At 33.1% G+C, this 23,565-nt stretch overlaps 1 protein-coding gene and 1 pseudogene across 1 annotated transcript in view; both read left to right on the forward strand.

The window, feature by feature from the left end:
* Positions 1 to 23,565, forward strand: part of LOC112690835 (octopamine receptor Oamb) — a 57,209-nt gene that overhangs the window by 1,505 nt on the left and 32,139 nt on the right. The window lies entirely within an intron of this gene.
* LOC112690836 lies at positions 21,937 to 23,561 on the forward strand (annotated as a pseudogene).

Raw genomic sequence — 23,565 nt, forward strand, 5'->3', positions numbered from 1 at the left:
TGTAAATGTATTATGTATACAGTAAAACGTTGCATGATATCGAATGAATATGATTTCGTTCCAGCATACGAACAGATAGGAGTACGGGGATGGGACAAACCGCTTTGGTCCATATGGTATAGAATAATAGGCGATTACGTAAAATATCGTCACTCTATTTCGCGCGAGTAGTGATCTAAACTGTACAATTATAATTGAACGACAACGACGACAGACTACCATATAATTCCATTGTGTGCATACCACTCGCTTGTTAGTTCGAAACGACACGGCGCATGAATGCAGATTTCGGGCGAGAATAGTATTACAGGACCTTTATAGACACACATCGCTAAATAGTGTATAATAGCTTCGTTCGGCCGACGACGCAAAGTTATCGTTTATAATATCGTATCGACGAAAATAATGATGGTTCCGATAGCGAGAGGGAAGTTAAAAGAGGTGGGAAAGATCACATAAAAGAAACGCACTCATAATATTATTGTATAGGTATGAAATACGTGATATCACCCGCCGGGTAACGATTTATCTCGACAGGCGACAAATAATATATTCGACACGTTGAACTAATGTATATTAGTTGCTCAACACAACCAACTATACAATAATATTATACGTAAAATATACATATATAAGCGTATTTCTATATACATGGTATGTAGTGTATTATGTACTTCTGAGCTGGCACACACAATGTTCATGCGTGTATATACCGTACACGAATAACACCCGAAAAATATAGATAAACACTGAGAGAGAGAGAGAGAGAGAGAGATAACGTGAAAAATATACTTAATATTTATTTATACACATAATATAATGTTTAAAATCTCAAGGCAGACGATATATTATACTGAACACATTCGCGTTACCCGTATAATCGGACTCGCCGCACGACAGTTTTTTATTTTTTTTTTCCATTTCCTTCGGGTTTTCGTCCCAAAAGCTTTTGTGCCCCGAACGCAGGTCGCGAGTAGTACACACCCCCATCACCACACGTACAAAACATCGACCACGGTATATTAATAACGATAACAATAATAATAACGATTAAACATATATATATATACTGTGGAATATATATTTCGTGATGATATTGCGCCAAGATAGTGGAATTCAAGCATAAGCCCCGAAACTCGGTGCTACCTCGTTTTAATTAACGGGTCATGGTAATTTATTCTGTCGAGTGATTAACACTGCTGTCGCCGTAAGCCTGCATGAGTTTACGCGGATCGTTAGACATTGCAGCGGCTAACAACACAAATCAATAACCGTGGTGATGTCCATTGCAGTGCCTGGTTTAGTGGGGGTGCAAAGGGTGCAATGCACCGGAGCTTCAGATGCAAGTCGCACGTTTTCATAGAACAATCCGTTACGATCGAATGATAAACACATAAAACCGTTCAAGAATAATTGATAGCGATTATTTCAGAAACCCGTTAAGTGTGAAATTTATGATTTCGGTAAAACTTAAAAAAACTTTCCAAATTAAAAGTGTTTTTTTTCTTGAATTCTAATCGTTTTATTTTGTTATAGTATTTAATAAAATAGTGATTTTCGTGATTTTTTTATTTTATTTTTTTTTTTATTGAACCGATTTGTACTTATAAGGTTTCTGCAGTAATTTACCATAAATAAAATATATAACTATACTAATAATTAAAAATAAACTTATTATTGAAGGGTTAATATATTATTATCAAATTAAACCAATGTTTTACTAAATATAATTATGTATTATTCAAAAAAAGAAGTATTATTTAAATATTAACAAATTAATAGTCGTCTGTCTAATCATCAACAGGTCTATCACGAGTTTCTCCATCTGTTGCTGCCCATTCAAAAATTAGAACGTAAAATTGCTCATATCTAATCAAATAAGGTTTCAGCTTTTTCAAATCTGCAATCTTTTTGTTGTTTATAAGCACCTATACAAATATGACCAAGTGAAAATTAACAAAAAAGTACCTATGCAATTATTTTTTTAATAAATTAACCTGTCCGGAAGAATAGGCCATCTCTGTGGGCATTTCTGGAGGTACTTTATCAACCTTGAGTAAAGAAAAAGTCGACTTTGATAAAACATCAATAAACAACATTACAACCGTTTTTCCTTGGGTTTCCTTCCTGTACAAAAATTGTTGTACGAAGAAATTTATAAACTTTCTCTTTCTTCTCTTCGAACACCTCTTCCAGATGTTTCGTCAGAATTTGTAATTTTTTTGTATGATTTTGGCTACCATGTTTTGAAACTTAGAATATCTTCTGCTTTTACTTGGTATACCGAAAAACGATTTTTGGTACTTGCCTTTAAAATTAATTCAGCATATTCTTTTTGCGTAGAAATGCCACCAATTTTCCTCAATAAACGTTTTATTGTACCAAAATCTCGATCACAGACTGAGTAGGAATGTCCCCGAACAGGGAAGTTATGAATGATAGTTGAAAACTTTTTTGTATCACATAGATTCAACAAAAAACGTACAACCATATGGTTTATATTTTGTCCTAATGGACCATCGCTGAAGAGTATTAGATGTTTCACTGTACTAGGTATTTCTTTGTCTATTTAACTCTTTAAGAAACTACATATTTCACCTGGTGATTTGTTTGCCCGTCCTTAATGATACATTTACATTTTAGACTTGTTGGTTTTGAGGTCATGTATACTAAAAACGTTTACCCACAGTTGACGCATATAAATTACTTCTTGTACTGGTATATTAGGTAGAGAAAAATTTTGCATGTAATCAAAACATAATACGCATCTTAACATAATAATAATCTTCATCTCTCTTAGTAGTCGCAAATTTCATAGTAGTATCATTGATTAAATATACTATTATTAATATATTATATATTATTAGTATATTTAATCAATAGTAGTATAGAATTATTTTGCTGTTCTCTTATGAACTAAGAGTTCAGCCGCTGCAGTGCGTTTTGCATTATCATTTAAACATTTATCTTTTAATTTAGTATTAAGATTTTCACAAGTACTACACACATCAACCTGAGGGCACCCAAAAGAATATCCAAAGTTTTCTTTAATATAATTGTAGTAAAATTTGTATTTAACTTCATCTCATAAGTTTTGATTATCAATGATAAACATGTTATACATTTTATTAATATTTAAACGGACATCTAGGTACTTTTTATGTTTCCCATCATAGTGCGTCGCTTTCACCTTAAATTTGGATATGTGGTTATGGATGGATCATACATCTCTTCAGGCTTGGCATTAACGTTCCTGTTATATTTTGTCGCGTTTTATTTTGAGTCAACAAATGACAAATTCTTTCTGACCTATCGCTTGAAATTCTATGAATCGCCATGAAAATATTTTTACATAGAGGTTTTAATATACCATTAACCTTAAGATTGTACAAATATGAATGATTTCTTTTAAAGGGTAAAACGTTGTTATCGACAGGTTTATTGTTAGGATTGTCAAAGCTTACGCTTTCTAGATTTTTTTTACGTCTACGTTGGACTTTTTTCATTTCAATCAAAGTTTGTGTATCGATATCCTGCATATTTATATTTTCTAGAGAATAAAAATTATTCCATGTTTCGTCTATAACCTGACAGTTAATGATTGAAGAGCACTTTAAATTACATTTACATGAAATATTTTATGGTTTGATTTTACCGGAAACTTGATTATTTTTATAATTTGTATAGGCCTCACATTTAACTCTGGAACTACGTATTTTATTACGCTGATAATTTTCATCCTGGATAACTCTACATCTTTGTTTAGGTTGAGGTTCATCTTCTTCTAAACTTGACATTGTTTTTACTCACAAAAAACGTTTTTAAAAGCACAACAAACAAATTATTATTACCTACATAGAGACACGATCAAAAATAATCTAAATACATTATTTGACCAACAATTAAACAGCCATAGAGTTTTGATATTTGACTAGTTCCTGCAATAAACGAAGTGTTTTATATCAAATAACAGTAATGTGAACCTAACTTATTTTTTATCATTTTGGCGTTTGACGGGTTTCTGAAATAATCGCTTCAATTTTTTTGCACGAAAACATCAAAAAACACATAATTATGAGCATAATTCGCGGACACATTTCGATGGAAACAACAAGTGCACGAATCGATTTTAATGCAAGTATATATTTAGGCCTACTACCATACAAGGTGCAGGACCGTCTTGAAGATAAAAATCAGGAGGGGGGGGGGGGGGGTGAATAATATGAAAAATGCCAACTACAATTTTTTTACTCAAAGTATGTAGTAGTAGTATGATAACTATATGTAGTCGTATTTTTACTTTTTAACATATATATATGTTTCAATGTTGCACGTTTTTAAAATTGACAATTTAATTATATATATATATATAATAATATTTTACATTGTATAATATGTAGTTATGTAAATTTTATTCGTGTATACACTATATTACGAAATATGTAATATTTGTTTTCTTTAAGTAAAATTAGGTCCTTCTAGCCTATAATGAAACAAGTCTGACTACCGACTGGTGTTTTCGTTGGGATGGGGGGGGGGGGGTGAAACCGATGTGAATATCAATTCTTTCGAACATAGTATTATTTTTGGGCACATTTTTGATAAATGTGCTTCCCGTTTAGGACGTAAAAAGTAACGTAGACATGGTGGCAAACATTTTTTTTCGGTCTTGAGATCTTCAGTACAGATAATACACGATACCTATATAATTGTATAATTCAGTTAGATCCGTTATTTATGATATAAATTGTTTTTTTTTTTTTTTGGTTTAATGTGCTAAACGTATTTTACCGTTTGCCGTACGCGAGCTATAATGAAGCGAAAAGGAAAGAGCGGTTCGATAGAATACGAATTTTTGGTGGGATGTTAGAGTTAGTCGAATGCCACTGGGTTGGTATCCAATTTAAAATCAATCGTATATCATCGCTTGATTGTTCGTGTATTATTTTTTGTTCGCTACGATTATACATCGGCTACGTGGTCGTATATCTCTACGCATTTTAATCGACCCTGATAAAAAAAAAATCGTTTCGAAATGGAAATTCGAGATAATATTTAAAGATAATTTCAAATATTAAAGATGCAGGATATTTATTGAACATATAGTTTAAACTTACATTGTGTATCAGAATACTGCTATCTCTCTACAACCAAAAATGTGAATATTTTATGTCCAAAACAAAAATCATCGTCATGAATAAATTTAAAATGTTACCGCAAATCTGTCTACATGTCTACAAAAATGTCTACAAATAATTCAAATTTAAGCTTTCAACAAGATTTTGCACTCTGGATCGACCATGTGAAAACAAATATTATAAAAAAATTTATTAAAAATGGAAGAAAGTGTATTTTCATTTTGATATAATTTTGTCACTTTTGCAATAAATAAGAAAAAATAAATACATTTCTAATATATACCAGTATAAGTTATATAGGATTCCGATTGACGATAAAAAAATATACGTTTTTGTATTTATTATTCAATCCGATATAAATATATTCTCGTTTTAGCTTATTGGATGTATTTGAATTAAATTTCCTCTTAACAGTCTTATGCACAATGTTAATACCATTATTAATACTTATTTATGTATATGAATAGGCCGTTTTTGTTTTTTTTTTTTTGATAAATTGAAATTAAAAAAATTTTCGTTTTCATGCGAATCGCTATTTATCATAACTAATATATTTTTATTTCATACGTTCTTAATGCTATACAATATATACAGTGTACTCGTATATTATACGTATATTTAAATTTCACGCTTATAACTATACCGAAAACTCGATAGCAAAATTAGCAATACCGCAGTGTACGAGAGATAAAAAACTCGCTTGTTACCGCGTGAAAATTAACAATATGCGCATAATATTAATATATATACACATATAAATACGAGGTCTGAAAAAATGTGTAGTGGATTTTTATTACCTCACATATACACTTAGTCACGTGTGCTTGAACTGACGGACGCAAAACAACTTCCCCGAAAACATTTAACATTTTCGTACTTTCGGTTCAATAAATAATTCTATAAAATATAAAATGACAAACTTTTTCTGGAAAAAAAAGAAAAAAAGTATAGCATGCTTTTGAATTGTGTGTAAAATACCCAGGAGTGGGAAACATTTTATTCTACTTACGTGTGCAAAATCGCTAACTCGCCTCAGTCCTGACGTGGCGATTTCGTTTAAATGCAAGGTATATGTAGCTCCATAAATCTTTATAGATCAACGGGTTCTATGACAATAATAATATACTATATGTGGATAAAGAGCATTCATAATAATAGTTTCTACTTTAACGTTATATTCGCGACGGAATGCATGTGTTTATCGTTCGTAACTTCGTTAATTTGGGTGACGGTTATCGAATATATATATGATATATAGATACACCGTATAGAGTAACTTTACTGCTGACGTTTTAAAGTTAAAGATATTTTGAATTATTGAAATTTAGCCGTGTACAACAATTATAATATCTTAAAACTTATACTCCCCAAGATGCATTATTAATTATTTATGTATTATGTTTGATTTAGTGATTTGCATTCCCGTGACAATTATACTCGAATTGTGGCAGAAGGGATTGTAACGAAGTCGTTATTCATTTTCAATTTCACATCACATTGAAACGCATTACTCGAACGAAATAAAATCAATAGTGTTAGAAAAAATACACGGCTTTGGATCTCATAATTTTGTCCATGGTATTGTGGATGTAAAATATTTTTAAACTCCTCGTACTTAAATAATACCGATGCGTGTGTTCCCCCTATGCACTTGACCTCATCAAAAATACAAGTGCCGTTTGCAACATTAATATTACATAATTTTGACTCCCCTGTTATTCCTCCCTGTATCTTATTGTTCAACAATAATCAACTATTTTTAGTATATTGAAAACGAAATCGCATGAATATACACCGTTACGGAAATTCATTGTAAATATCGTGAAATCATTTTTTCATGGAAATAATGTTGATGAAACTTTGATTGTTGTATAATATATGCCGATAAGTACAAAAATATAAATACCTAATTGTTAAGTACTTCAAGTACTTTGAATTTTTTTTAAAAATAATACAAAACGTTTTACTGGAACTCGCCATACTGTTTATCCATGTGCACGTTTATTAAAAGAAATACTATAAATGTTCATATTCTCAAAGTGGAAAGTTATTTGCAGTGTAGTTGCGTTCACCGTTTGCAAGGAAAATACTGCAAAATTTCTAAAATCGCCTTTCTTGAGTTTCATTGAGCTCACGTGTTTGATTCGCAGTGTGCGTCTAAAGCGGCAGACTCGTGTAAGTTGAGACAAAATCATTTCATCAGGAACAAAAAGAGTTAACCCGTAATTTCTGATGTTATAATAACACTGCTTTTCATTCAGAAACTAAAACGTAAAACACACTTGAAACTATTTTCCCTGAAAGGTCGGATTTTATGCATTTGAAGAGGGTTAAAAAAACTCTGGGTAACGATTGTTTCGGATGACAACTTGACGTTAAAATCCGAACAAGTATGCAGGCTATAAACGAACGTATATTTTACTCTTTTGAGCCAAACAAATCCGATGACGTACAGAACGAAACAAAATGGTAATAGGGTTTTATATATACAATGAACACCACTTAATATCATCGCTTTGATACGGAACAAAACTGATAACATAACAATAAACAAAAGTTAAAAAATAATAGAACATACCTTATATCAGGAAAAAAAAATGTTGCATCAAATTTAATAAACACATAGTTATAAAAAAAAAAAAAAAATTAATTTACACCTTATTAATATTTCAAATATGTAAGTATACAAAATTTAAAATTTTTTAAAAAATTAAATTAAATTGTACATATATAATTATTAATATTAACATACTTAACTACTTAACAACCTAAACACAATTTTTTGATTGATATATATATTTTTTGTATTGTTTATTTTTTATTTATTAAAGATCATAGTTAAAATGTTCGTACTTGTAATATAGTTCAAAATTTGACAAATAATGTTGCACTCCTTTTTGTTATACCCGTAGGGCCTTCTTCATTTCAGAATAACTTAGATTTTTTTTAGTTTCTTTTTTTTGCTTGAGCTTTATCTCCTCATTTTCAATTTTTCCAGGTTCATTTGTGAAAAAGCGTGTAAAATATTTTCTTCGGTAAAATTTCATGTAGAAGGTATATTTTCATCAATTACCAATCAATATTCAAAATTTAAATCCATTTCATCATCGTCTTCTTCTTTCTTATCTTGGGTACCTTCTGCAAAACTTTTTAAAAATATATTAATTACGTGGGAAAGAAATTTTTCAATAAATAAAACGATTTTATTATTTAATAGTTTATCCTACTTTATTAACCATTTATTAAAAACAACTGATGTCATCCAAGAATTCGTGTTGGCATAACAACTAACTGATAAACATTTTACAGGTTTAAAATAACGGGGATTTTTAAATTTTTCCTTATAGCAAAAAGTATTTTTTTATCTGACATACTCCCACAACATAGGACAGTGATGCGGTCTTTTGATACAGTCTTTTGTCTTTTAGTTTTTGAATATATGAGTATTGAAACGGTGTGCCGGGGTTACTGACACCCGGATCATTATATAAATATAAAAGGAAATAAATATTAAAATATATTATATCTTGTAAAAATATTCGATTTCTTCCATTATAATTCGGCCAAGAAATACAGTGTTCCCTAAATTAGTGAGCACACTGTTAGTATTCATAAATATTATGACGAAACGATAACGGAACAAAATGTGATTGGAAATAGTAACAAATTAATAAAGTAAATGCGCAATCAGAGAGTGATAAAGCACGTCTCAAAGCTCCAAGCATTTTCCAAATAACTCCTATGGGGTACCTAAACGTAACATAAAGGATGAAAATAAAGATAGCGGTTGTTATTTATTTACTTATTTGTTTTTTTTTTTTTTTTTTTTGTCGTCGACATGTTTTATTCTTTCTAACTCCTTTACCGACTAACACATTTCAACAAATATAGCTCGAGTCATCGTAATATAACATTAAGTTTTCGCATCATTTCTTGAAACAGCTCTCTTAGTTTTTTTTTTTTTTGTTCTTTCGTGTTGCCAGGGTATTGTTGTACATGGTCAAATCTAGTATATTTGTTAGAAATTTAACTTTAACAACGAAAAGTTTTAAAATAAATGTGTACACTGTTGTAAGACTACAAACTAAATTAAGGGGATAAATACAGGGTAGTGATGATGGTGGAGGGGGTTACGCGTGCCATTGCTCTAGAGAGAAAAATGTATTTAAATGTACACATTTAAATAAATTACATTTTTGTACAATTTTACATATATTCAAATGTAACACGAGCACCCTAAATACACAGGATTAATAATAACAAGTTCGTCCATATCTAATGTATATTATCAATTTGTTATTTATAATATAATATTGAAAAACGTATAATAAGAACTGGAGAACCATTGCTCTACATGAATGTCTCAGTCAGTTAAAGTCGAGGACTTGAACACCGTTAGTCTATTGTATGGTATTGTATTTCTTTTACTATTTTAATTTTTAAAATTTTTATTAAAATTTACTAGCACACAACTATCATAACTCAACAATAAAAAAAAATAAAATAAAACCAGCCCCAAATATAAAAGCGATAGAAAATATAATTAAATCTAATGTAGTAATATTAAAAAGAAATATGTCCTCTACTATTTATACATTAAAGGCTTATTAAAACGTGTTTGACTGTATAAATTAGTAAACTGAATTTAAAGTAATATTATACTTGATGTTATGAGCCTATAGTTTGGCGTGTTGATGACATTGAAATCACTATCCTATTAATGAATATTAATTTATTTTATATTTGAAGATTTTTTTTTTTTTAGAGATGATTATTAGATTTTTTCCCCTCCATAGTATAATTTACGATGCATTTATTAAGCCGCTTAAAAAATAATCTCACTGTTAAAATAATGATGTATATCTTCTAATCATAACCTTTTTTTGAAATCAAGACGTATCTAAAGTTTGATGAAAAATATTTTAAACCAAGACGAATGACCTGAGTCTGTATATCATACTGTTAATTGACCGTATTCATTAAAAGTGATTTTGTTAAAAAAAAAAAAAAAAGTAAAATACAAATTCTTGGCATTATAGATACCTAGATATATTTTTAATAATTTTAATTAATGAATACAGTAATATGATGATATTTTCTGCTGTTTTGTATGAAATATAAATAATTATGTTTTAATAAAAAAAAAAAAAGGTAAATATCTAAATAACTTATAATACTTTTATTATTAACAAAGTTCACTTTTCATAGATATAATTTATATTTTAATTTGAAAATCCAGTTCAATTACTATTTATTGAAAGTAGATCAGAAGATCATTATTATATTATTATTAGTTAGGTAGTTTAATCGTTGAATAAAGATTTAAAAAATAATATATCAAAATACTAATAATAAAAATGTAACTTTTTTCACAAAAAAAATTCGTAACACCTATTCTTAAAAAAATCTTCAAACAAAAGAAGAATTATTAGAATTCAATAGCTTCGCCAAAGCAATAAAAATATAACATTAATATTTTACGAGTAAAATTCACATAAATAAAATGTTTGTCAACCAACATTTTTGTGAATGATATTCTTAGTATGGCACTTTAGTTTATTAATTTTTAAATTACAAATATCAGTAATCATTAACATATTTTTAATTGCGATGACTAATTATTTTCAAATATATTTCTTATGGTGAATGAACTATTTCTCTACCAAAAAATAATTATTAATAATTATTATTTATTTATTTTCATTTTTTTGTAATCAATAGTACGCTATGTTTTTTTTTTACAAAATGTAGTTTTATTTTTTTTTCCATATCGTTTGGTAAGTTTCGAATAACGAATTTGACTATTATTACGGACCGTAGTTTACATTAAAAGTTTGAAAGTATTTTCCTTCGGAAATTATTCTAGTAAATCAGTTTATATACATAGTTAGCGCAAGAAAATCAGTTACGTTTGTTTACAGAAACAATAGTAAATGCCAATTATTCTGACAGCAACAAATGAACTTGAAAACAAAAGGTCCAAGACTGTTCGTAAACTACTGTTCAAGCTACAGTGAATACTTTAAGAAAAACTGAATAATAAATTAAAATTACACATGTTTTACATGTAAATATATATATATATATTAAAATTCACAAATAATTAAAAATAAAAATAAAATTATTATTAATTAAATTTCAGGTAAATTATATGATCCAAGTAATATTAAATTGTTATTATTTGCATTCACTATACCTAAAAATTTAAAATACAAAAAAAATTATAAAGTGCGTTCGGTCTTTTTATTTTATTTTTAAAGAATATAAATATAAATATAAATATTTTTGATGAGCGTGGAAGAAACAAAATAATAAAATGGGGTTTTACCGGAATGAAAATATAATATTCATAAATTATTCAAAACATAAGAAAAAAAGTGTTTAAAAAATTAACAAGATTTATAAATTTGCATTTAATATGAAAACTTGCTGCTACAAAATGGATAATTAATTTAAAAATTGTAATAGTCTTACGTTATTTCGCGAACCAAATTCTTGTATCATATTTTTTGTTCCTAATTATTTTCTCACTGTAAAAACGAATAGAGAGTAGGTAACCCTTTTTTCGCTCAGTCTACATATACTTTCATACCCAAATGTTATTATTATTGATATAATATTATTTTTTTCAATCATATTGTTTTACTACGATGATGTGTTGTTCAGCTGTTGTATTGACGATGAATAATGATGTGCGAAATTACCAAAATAATTGTTAAACCGAATTATAGAACTTATGATATATATATAATCATGTGCAGTATAATATATGGATTATGGCTTTATTCATCATTGTTTTGTTAATGAAAACGCACTAATCTGAATAACACCCAACAACACTATATATAAATATAAGTATATACATGGTACATACAGTTTACTAGATTATATTCTGCGGCACTATTTTGATACAATATTATATCTTGTACTACAACACATAATTGATTGGTGAAGAACCTTTTGGAGTTAGTTCCTTTAGATAATTATTTTAGTCATGTGTGGAATAAATTACAAATATATAACATAGGTTATGTTACACGCACGCATACACAATACACATCCATCGCTCCATCGCTCTGTTGTGTATATTTTAAAATGCTAAACCATTTAGTCCACGCACTCGTGTATTCAAACAAAAGTATTTTGTTCGTATTGTACGTATATTTTTGTCTGATGTAAAGCCGTGTTTTGAAGTGTTTTTTTTTTTTTTTTTGTTTTTGTGAACAGTGAAATCTGATAAATTTCTATAACTATTAGAAACTTCAAGTTTAGCAAGAAATTCCAGAAACTAAAATGGTTTCTGATCAGCTTTAATCACGTAACTGAATATAATATAAATCTTAAAACAATATATCCACCATACAATGTAAAATGTACGTATGTTGGTAATATCTAATTTTCTACGTTCGCTATAAAATATAACTTATTATTGACCTAAGAGAAAACATTTAAAATTTTATAACTAATAGTTTTCAATAGGGCTCGGAAATTGTAGTAGCTAAAAAAGGTAAAATATTCACAAACAAATTGCAAAATGTACATTAAATATATGTAAAAAAATTATTCTTAATTTCAAAAATAAAATACATCAGATGTTGTCAATAAATTAATAATATACATAAAAACTATTTATTATCAAAAAAAAAAAAAAAATTATAATTGGTTGGCATTTTGACATCTTATTGAGCTGAAAATATATTTCAAAATATTTTTAGTATTTTTTAAACTACTAAAAACATGTTTTATAATTACTGTTAAGTTATTGCATTGAACCACCAATACTTTCTTAAGATTTTTTTATTTCATATTAACGACGATTATTCGATAGAAGATAACTATAGCGATGACTTTAAATACCTTCGTTGATAATTTTGAGTTTTATATTCATTTTTAGTTGAAATGTAAGGTTAAGAAAGAAAAAAATAATTTTTTTCAGTAATATGTGATTAATGTGCATATAACATATGAAATATGCACGTTTTTAGCTAAAATTGCTATATTTGTAAAATATTTATTTTCAATTTTCAATTTTCTTACTCGCATTTGTATACTTCAAATTTGTAGCTAGGTCTGTTATAAATTGAGATCGTAAAGAACAATATGCAATTCTTACAACTTCCGAGCTCTAGTTATTAAAAATATTCGTTTTGAAATTAAAAGTTATTCAAATATAATTGAAAAAATAGAAAAAAAAAAAAGTCGTTTTATAAGCCACAAATAATCATATACTGTTTAAATTAAGCATTAAAATCGAAGATGGGTTTCATAAAAAATATTTCAATTGTAATATTTAAAATTGTTTAATTGAATAACTGTTTTTGATGAGATAGCTAGTATTTAGACTATAATAAAAAACTCCCCAGCTTTTATTACAAACACAATATTTTATGTACTTATAAGGTAATCTTTTTGAAGGATAAAATTGAAACATAATTTACATTAAAGGAATTTTCAGTAGAACAATATCGTAGGTAAAGACAAAATTAATTTACTTATACATATAGAGATACATATTTATTTATTATATGATATTTATAATAATAAATTATATATTATATTCGACCGTCGGTATCCCGTGGCGAACAACAAATTTTAATAAAATCACTGAAATAGGATGTTTTAAAATCTCAGAATTATTGTTCTTATTTAGATTTATATCATGATCTCAAATAAACTAATATAATTAGCAAGCTTTAATTATTTGACAATGTACATGTAATAGTTTCTTAATATTGAATTACATTTTTTGTATCGTTCTAACCGTGATATGATATAATAACGTTTTAAAACGCGGAGTTTTCATTATTGAATCTTGTTTGATTTTTTTTCCAACGAATGTTAAGAAAATTCCTTTACTCGCTATTATAATTTCTGTACTCATGAATCCACAGAATGTTTTACTATGATGGCATATTTTAAGATCATGTAACAAATTTACAGAGAAAACTTTGATTACTTACTTATCACATGCATGTAGATATAATACGAGTATTCTAATTCAGTCCATGGATTGGCTCCAAATAACTCGTATCAATGCATGGAAAAGATGTATTTCCTGAATACATAATAAACGTTTAAATATTGATTTGAATGAAGATTTATAGTTATGTCTCGTTTTTGTAAAATAATATATATATATATATATATATATATATACATTTAAAGTTTGGAAAAACATATGATTTTCAAAGTCTATTATTCGATAATTTATTATTATTTTTTCTTTCATTCCGTTCAAATTTAAAAATAACCATGTTAGTTAAAATTCATAATTAAGATGATATATCAAACACAAATCACTCATAATAATATAATAATAACAATAGTAGTAGCAATATTATACTAAAAATCAGTCGATTTGCGTTAAAACTATCATCTAGTCAGTATATTTGATTTAAATTAATATTGGGATCCGTCACGATTGTGTAACAACTAGTATGTGTGTGTGTGTGTGTGTGTGTGTGTGTGTGTGTGTGTGTGTGTACGTTTACATTTAGCATAAAGTGAGATCTAGCGGAGAGAAATAGAACAGCGATATGAGATCACTTTTCGTTGGAAGCTCCAAAATGCCAAAATCTGATAACGTTCACCTGATATCGACTGTAAAGGTGATAATAATGTACCAGAATTTGGCCGAATCTCGAAAAGTATAATTTTTAAGAATATTGAGTATGGACTGATTCTGATGCGTGGCCCTAACGCTTTCACTAGCGCCAGTTTTCAATTTAATTATCTGAACACTCCATACACATATTATAAAATATGGTCGCCTTATCCTGTCACTTCACGTGTTGGCCGCGATCGCCGAGGAAGATTGCGCCGGTCATGAGAGTGTATAACAGGCGTTATTGCAACAAACTTACGTTGACGATATATGTATAGGTGCTGATATGACTAACAATGTCCTTAAGCTTCAGCGTGATGTGAATACGGTGCTCAATAAATCAAGTTTAGAGCTAAAAAGTGGTTTAGTAACTGCCCGGGATCCTCAACAGTGTATCCGCCTCCGACCGTTTGATGGGCCCATTACCTTTTGAAGCCATGGACAGGGGTGGTGTCAAGATCCTCGGCCTGCAGGGGTGGCCGACAGTGTCTTAACGCGGTGTCTTATCGCAATTTGTGCGTATCTTCTTCCCGTTGGGCATGTTTTCGCCAGCCACCTTCAATGCAAAACTCATAATTCAGCGGACGTGGTCGAGTAACATTAGCTGGGACGACAAGCTGCCGAGTGATATCATGCAAGAGTGGGCCATATTCGTCGATTCACTGGCCTGCCTCAATCCTATTAAGATTCCGTGGCATTTTAACAGGCGGTCCGGTGACCGTTGTTTGTTATTGGGTTTTTGTGATGCATCACAGCGCGGATGTGCCGCTGTTATCTACCTCCGCGTGTTGGACGACCGGGAGGACGCTTCGGTTTCGTTGGTTGACGTAAAAACCAAGTTAACGCTGATTAAATCATTGACCATTCCCCAGCTCGAATTAAACGCCGCTGAACTGTTAGCACTTTGGTTGCATCGAGTCAAATGCGTTATTGACGCTCAGCTCAACATCGTAGGGGTACACACCTGGACAGACTCAACCATTGTCCTGTCGTGGCTGGTAAATCGTCACGAGTCGTTTGAGGTATACATGTCGAACCGGGTTCACAAAATCCACACGCTCCTTCCGAGCTGTGTTTGGGCACACGTCTCGTCCGTGGACAATCCCGGCGACTGCGCATCCCTTGGTGTATTGGCATCCGAGCTTCCGACGTTAACACTGTATTAGCACGATACCAAATTTCTTTGTCGTTGCCTGTCGTCGTGGCCGGTCGGTGCCACGATGCTGCCGTTATCTGAGTTACTCGACATGTGCGTGTTGTCGGTGGCCGTCACTGCTCGACTTACCATCAATGAGTGGTTCAGCGGTTTTTCGTCGTACGACAGATTGTTTCGAGTTGTCGCCCGAGTGTACCAATTTATCCACCGATGCCGTCGCCAAGCACCGGACTTGCAACTGGTAGCCCTCACCCGTGATGAACTCGACGCGGCCTTACGTTGTAACGTTTGACTCTGCTCTATGTGTCGGATCGTCAAGGTATACGTATATATATATATTTCCAAGTATATTAGACAGTGTTTTTATATAAATAGATGATAATAATATTTATTTATAAAATTACAAATATGACACAAACATATATAGCATTTATATGAAGATATATTACTGATTATTTTAGTTTAAAATGTTGAATGAAGGATGGAGAACAGTTCCTCCCAAACCGCAAGAGCTGCTTGGCTTGTCCGCGGCAAAAGTGGCGGGCGGCTGAACCAGCGGTGGGATGTCCTCCTGGATTGAGTTGGTAATAAAAAAAAAGAGATGAAATACGACGGGCAGCGGCACTGTGGATGGCGGCTAAAGTTCGTATTGCTAGGGAAGTTGACGACGTCACAGTTGATGCAGTTCAACTGGCTAGTTGTCAGTCTACTTGACTACGGGGAACTACGTAACATATAGTAAAATACAACGAATTATATTCTATATGCATAGAACCCATAGAAGTTCGACAGAACAACTGCGAGAGAGGTGATTTTGAGTTTATTTGGCCGGGTATTTAAGCGTGTCAGATCTGGATTTGTATAGTAGAGTGTAGATCAGCGATGTTTTTGGTTTTTCTTAGTTTTCGTTTAAATTGAAGAAGTATTTTGACGCGGAGTAGTTTCGAGAAGTGCTTATAGATATATATTAATGATTTTTTAGTAGTGGAGATCACGAAATTAATTTGAAAGATTAAAAAATGTAAAAAGAAGTTCTGAAAGAAAATCGTCAGGAAAAAAAGAGCGCTCTATATATTGGATATTAACTGCCGCGAAAGGTGCGAAGCACCGCGCATATCATAGAGAGCGGGTTCGTCGGTGTCAGTTGTATAATTGGCCACCACTAGGTGGCGACACATACGTGGTTCACGCTACAACGTGTAATAGTGATCGAGTCACAACGTTTTTTTGGACAACTAATTCACGATTTAACCCTCTGTCACAGAGTGTCGAACAAACCACTCGCCCGTCTCTGTTCTTTCATTGATCCTAATGGCATCATTAGGGTAAGAGGTCGACTTCGTAACTCATAGTTGTCGTATGAGTATCGGCACCCGATACTCTTAGCGAAATGATCATATCTCGCCCTTCTGGTGTGCCGTCGTTGGCATCGCTTCAGCTGTCATGCCGGACCTCTGGTCGTGACCGCCCTGGTGTCCCGGCAAGTTTGGATTATTTTCGTACGCTCGGTCATGTATAAGGTCAGCAGCGAGTGTGCCGCTTGCGTTAAATATGATCACCAACCTCCACAGCCGATGATTTGCCCATGGCCCGTATTCAACTGTGTCGCCCGTTCAGTCGAGTGGGAATTGATTTCGCTGGTCCATTGCAGTTGTGAGAAACCCTCCTTCGCAAATCACGGTTGTATAAAGTTTATGTGGTTGTCTTTGTGTGTTTCGTGGTGAAGGCCTGCCACCTTGAGGTTGTAACCGAACTCATTACGGATGCTTTCATTGCCTCGTTCGATCGATTTGTTGCTCGACGCGGTCTACCGTCTAACATTTATATCGATTGCGAGGCCAAATTTATGGGGGCCGACCGACAGCTGCACATATTAATCAATTGCCTGGAGGGATAATCCGCGTTAGATGCTTCACACCAATATTGTTCATGGAATTCCAATCCCCCATGTGCGCCACATTGGCGGCTTATGGAAGTCCGCAGTGCGTTCCACGAAAAGATAATTAATCCGTGTAACGGGCAATCATCACTTCTCCTATGAAAAGTTCTACCATGTCGAATGGAGGCAGTGCTCAATTCACGGCCACTTACACTGTTGTCGTCTGACTTCCCCGACCTTAACTAGCTGTCTCTGGGCCATTTTCTTATCATCCAACCACTGATTACCGTGTCGCCTAGGACATCGACAAAGGACAAGTCCATTCACTTGAATCGATGGAAGTTATTAGATCAATGTCACCAGTCGTTCTGGTGGCAATGATCCACCGAATACTTGACCACGTTGCAAGCACACATGAAACGGTCTACAGGGGCTCTCAATGTTTTCTTAAATGATTCCGTCGTTATCCGAGACAACCAGTCACCCCCATTGTCGTGGCGAATGGGTCACATGATAACATTACTGCCAGGAGCCGACGGTGTGGTACGCGTTGTCCGTCTGCGAACCACCCAAGGAGAAGTAACGCACCCAGTCGTGAAGTTGTACGTTCTCCCCATCCAGTTACCCCGTTTTAATTGCTAACCACACTCTGCTACCAAAAATGTTTGCACGCACCGTCGCGGAACCTTTGAAAAATATTTTCGCCAGTTGGCCGCGCAATACTCGTGAACGTGCACTATGAAGAATATTATAAAATATGGTGAGAGGAGGAGATGGTGATATTCAAGGACGATAAAAGGCTAAAAAAATGATAGACCAATTAATAATGTGCACTTGAGCACAAACCAAATTTATTATTCTTAAGGTCAACAATCAAACAATAATTAAATAAACAATCTTTTATAGAGGGAGGTGGTGATAATTGTCCAACTGATAACCACTACTTCTGACTCCTAGAGGGTAACGTCAATAAGCACTGCTACCAACCGACAGACTACAATGGACAACAATTGTGGCAATGGATGGCCCGTGTCGAAAACGAGGTTGGCATCACTGGTGTACGCGACGCGCACGACAAACCGGCTTATAACAATGACCACGGGTGAAAATCACGTGGACAACAAAAAACCAGAGTGATCGTGAACCGAAAACAGGTTGACTTACGAAGACGCACTCGAAGGAGAACTGTCTAACACGCACAAAAGCGAATTTGTGAAATACGTGCATGGTGATGGCACAATACCACTGTCCACCAATTAACCAACACGATAAACAGAGTGTAAGGACGCACGGCTGCGAAAGTGATCACGAGAGCGACAATATCTAAAAATGACTCGTTGACACTAGACGCGATGACACACACACACATGCTATCGACGAACGGACGCGAATTAAACGCACGACAGGCCATAATCGCATACAAAAAAGAATCGGCGTTAGGGATAACATTCACGGAAAGACGGCGCAGGCGCGATAGTTATGGGCTAATATTCACAAATATGTGACGCAAAAACAAGTTTTTCAGCACACACTACTGCGCTCGAAGGCCGCCCGGCACGCCACCGGTGTGAACGAAGGGGTGGGGGTGCTGAAGATGGTCTTCGTGAATTTTCGACGTTCGTCGCGATGGTGCACAAACAGTTGGTAAGGTGTTCTATCCAACTCACTCTCAGCATCCTTCTCCAACATCATATTTCAAAGCTTTATTTTGCTGTTTAGTTTCGTTTTTCCTTCGAAAACTTTCTTAATTATGTTAAACGCTTGATCTATCCTATTATTCGTAAGCAATTTTTCTACTTTTTGGCACTTCTCTTCTAACCATTTCTCTCGCAAATTTCGCTTCTCAACTAAGTTCTACTATTTTAGCTCTTAATGTCTCCGTATTCCATGATTATCCTTGGCGTTTTTATACTTTCTTCTCTTTTCAATATATCTTATAATGTTATCGTTTATCCATGGATTCTTGGGCTCTGTTGAGTTTCTTTTCAAAGTATTGCTGGCTACTTCATGGTATTACATTATTTATTTTATTCCATTTTTCTTCTTTAGTATCACTTGGAAAAGCTGTATTTATACTGTTATCTTTTAGCATTCTTAAATCATATTTCCTTGTTTCTTGGGTTATTCTTGTTAGTTTATTACATTACATGATATTTCATCATGAGGAGATTATGATCGCTGTTTATGTCGGCGCCTGTATATATTTTGCATTTATGTATTTGATTTCTGAACCTCTTTCTCACTATGATATAGTCGATTTTATATCTTCGGATATCCTCTGCTATTTTTCAAATGTATCTTTTTCTGCGGTGAATATTTTAGAATGTGTTAGCTATGTTCATATCATGTTGCCTGTAGAAGTAAACAAAGCGGCCTCTTCTATTTCTAGTTCTAGTCCAAATGTTTCTACTTCTTGACCGTCTACACCTTCTCCTACTATAGCGTTCCCATTTCCCATTATTATTAAATTATCTTCTCCTCTTGCTAGTTTGCAAATCTCTTATAAGCCATAATATACGGTATAGTTATCAAGTAGTATACTATTATTACATTGACCCTTTTTTGCTGCACCATAAATAAATAATGGTGTACAGGTGCACTCTATTTCTATTTTCACGTCGTATGAATAGGTGTATTATGTAGTCATTTAAGTCGAGCCTTGTTCAAACTGTTATCATGAAATTATTAATATATTCCACGAACCGTACCAATCACACAATGATAATGAAGTGGTCCGTATAAAAAAAAAATTGAATATTCTGTGCTTTGAGTTCTTTACACGCGTATTATTGCGGAAGCGGTGGAACTAAAGTTTTTACTATGACGCATCGGTCCAATGAAAGCCCATGTAGATGTACGATAAATTTACTGTTGCATCGATGATTGTTTTATTTATTCGACGCAGACAAGATTTGGATGCGGTAATTTCAACTTCTAATGCTTTATCGTTTGTAATTTATTATGGTTAAACTTACACCGTGAAGATCTACGCGTGGATAAGGTTTAATAGTTTAACTTAATACCGACCAATAACACGGGTAATTTGTAATAGATCCAAATAAATCATATGTTGGTCGTGTTTTATCTCTCTTCGTTTTTCGTCCGCCCCAAACGTTAACTTGTTTCGTATATCTTCGGGGGGGAAAAAAATAATGCACCATCATTCCATATCCGCGAGAGACAACATGATAATAGAATGGCCAGGTCGTTTATTATCATATACCTACTACGATACGCATATCAACCGAGCATAGGCATTTATTGACTCACACACGCATATTACCATCCACTCGAGTTGTATAACTTATTGACTTTATAATATTATAATACATTAACGTTAGGTTTTCTTTTCTTATTTTCCCCCTATCACAGGCGATCATCCGCGCATCGTAATGTAAAATATAAACATGTATGTACGTCGTAATAATGATATTTTCATCGTTGTGCAGTGATTCCACACGCAGTGTTTTATATTTGTTGGCATGATTGGTAATTATTCTACGCTGTGGACGGAGAAGAAAAAAAAATGGTAATTGCAAACGTACACCGACGGAAATTAGGAACCATCAGTGCAAACTCGCCCGGTCCGGAACAAGCGAAAACCGTGATTCACGTGCGCTGCACAAAACAATGAACGTCAACCGCAATACCGTTATAGGTACCCATGTGATTATTGTTGTATAATATTATGAGATCGTTTGCAGCCGCGGGCGATTAAGTTTAATGGGACCGTACGCGAGCGGATGGAAAGCGGAAATAAACGTTCGTCAGCGGAACTATGCGCACGAGTCGTTTATAATCCGTCGAATAGTTGCGTTCAAATTGTTTGAGAAACCGGCGAACAAGGTCCTTAATAATATGATATATACAAACATACACATACACACATGTACTTCCGAACATAACTGTAGTTTTCGTTGACACGTATGTGTATATGTGTGCATAAATGTATATGTTAACGAACGGGTAACGTTACCAGTTGTGGTCGTTCGTGATGTACGGGAGGAGAAAAAAAAACGAGAAGAAATGGAAAAAAAGGGAGAAAAAATACGTAGAGAAAGGATTCGGTCAGTCGTGTTCACGTAGTCGTTGCGTACAGTCGTGTCTCTGTGCGTCTCACTGTTAGCAATCCGGTTTTTATAATCTATAATCTAATTAGCGTTCATTAATGTCGTCGTCTTCGGGCGGCAATAGCCGCGCCGGCCAAACACCGGTCACAACCAAAATCAAGCCTTCACTTACCAAAAATACGGCATCATCACCTGGTTTCAGCACGGTCGGTAGAAACGGTAAAGTACTTAAAAATACCATTAGCCCAGTTTCTCCTAACTTTCAACTAATAAACGAAAACCCACCGATTCTTAATACGCCCTGCTCCACATTCAACTTCAACGACACAATCGACAATAATATGTCCGATTCAAACAGTTCATTTGTCGTTAATCAAACTAATGACCTCACACCTGTCGTTAGCTTATCTAAATATAGCACGTCGTCGGCTCTACCGTCCAACACAGATATCGTTATGTCTGATAGCTACAATAATAATAATATTCTACTTCGTTCCTTTAAACCGGATTATAATGGCCCGATAATAATTCTCGCCGAGAGCTTCGACCAAAATAAAAACACGGGTCCCAAACTGGCATCCCATTAGCGTTGCCAAATTTTTCTCTATCAACTTTGTGAGCATCACGAACATCAAATCTGCTGGCCCCAAAAAGGTCAAAATTACTTTCAACACCATTTTCAATTGCAATAACTGTTTAAATTTAGATATTCCGCACGCGAATGGTTTCCAAGTGTCTATTCCGAGCAATCTCATATTCTCGTACGGAATAATTAAATTAGACAATCACATTTCGGAAAAAAAAATTTTCGAGGGTCACAGTTTCCCTATTTTAATAGATGCTTTTAAACGCATTTCCATTCAAAAAGATGAAAAAGTTATACAGACTCGCACGGTTGAATTGAAGTTCATAGCACCCAAAATACCTGCCGTCATCTCGATCTACAATATGCTATTTGAAGTAACGCCAAGCATCCGCTACTCGGTACAATGCAACGCTGCCTAAGATTTAGTCATACCCAAAAATACTGCCGTAGTAACGTGAGATGCAGCCACTGTGGCGAATCTAAACACTCATTAGACTCGTGCCCTACCGCGCAAGCCTCCGAACCTACATGTCTCTACTGCAAACTCCCTCACCTGTCTATGGACCGTTCCTGCCGTGAGTGGTCCCACTAAAAAGATATAAAAAAAAACCATGGCAACTGAAAATATATCGTACAAGGACGCAGTGGCTTTTAAGAAAAATAAGCACTATACTTCAGCATTTAAATACTCCGATGTTACTAATAGCCAGCCTCCTATCTCTAATATTATGGATCTTGATACCCCTCTTTAAAATGAGCACTTCCCTACCTTAAATGATAGCCACCATTTCTTCAATAACAAAAAAAAAAAAAATACAATTCAAACTTCACCCAAGTGAATAAAATAAAGAAAATTACCTTACCAACGGAATCATCCTACACTTCTCCTAACGGGAGCTACTTAAATAATTATACTTGCTAAACAAAGTTGCCAGGAGATAACGATAATGATTTCTCCTGGATTAACACTTTGTCACATAAACTATCAGAATCCCTTATAAATGCTCCTTCGCTTTCCTCTCCCTTCTCTCCTTCATACCTCCAGAGCCTAATTGAATCTTCATTAACTTCCTTTCTTGCTATTCCTAATTCGGTCTCAACTGATTAGATAAATACTAAATCCTTAAAACAT

Source organism: Sipha flava, unplaced genomic scaffold, assembly GCF_003268045.1.
Source record: "Sipha flava isolate LNK unplaced genomic scaffold, YSA_version1 522_pilon_pilon, whole genome shotgun sequence".
Taxonomy (NCBI): domain Eukaryota; kingdom Metazoa; phylum Arthropoda; class Insecta; order Hemiptera; family Aphididae; genus Sipha; species Sipha flava.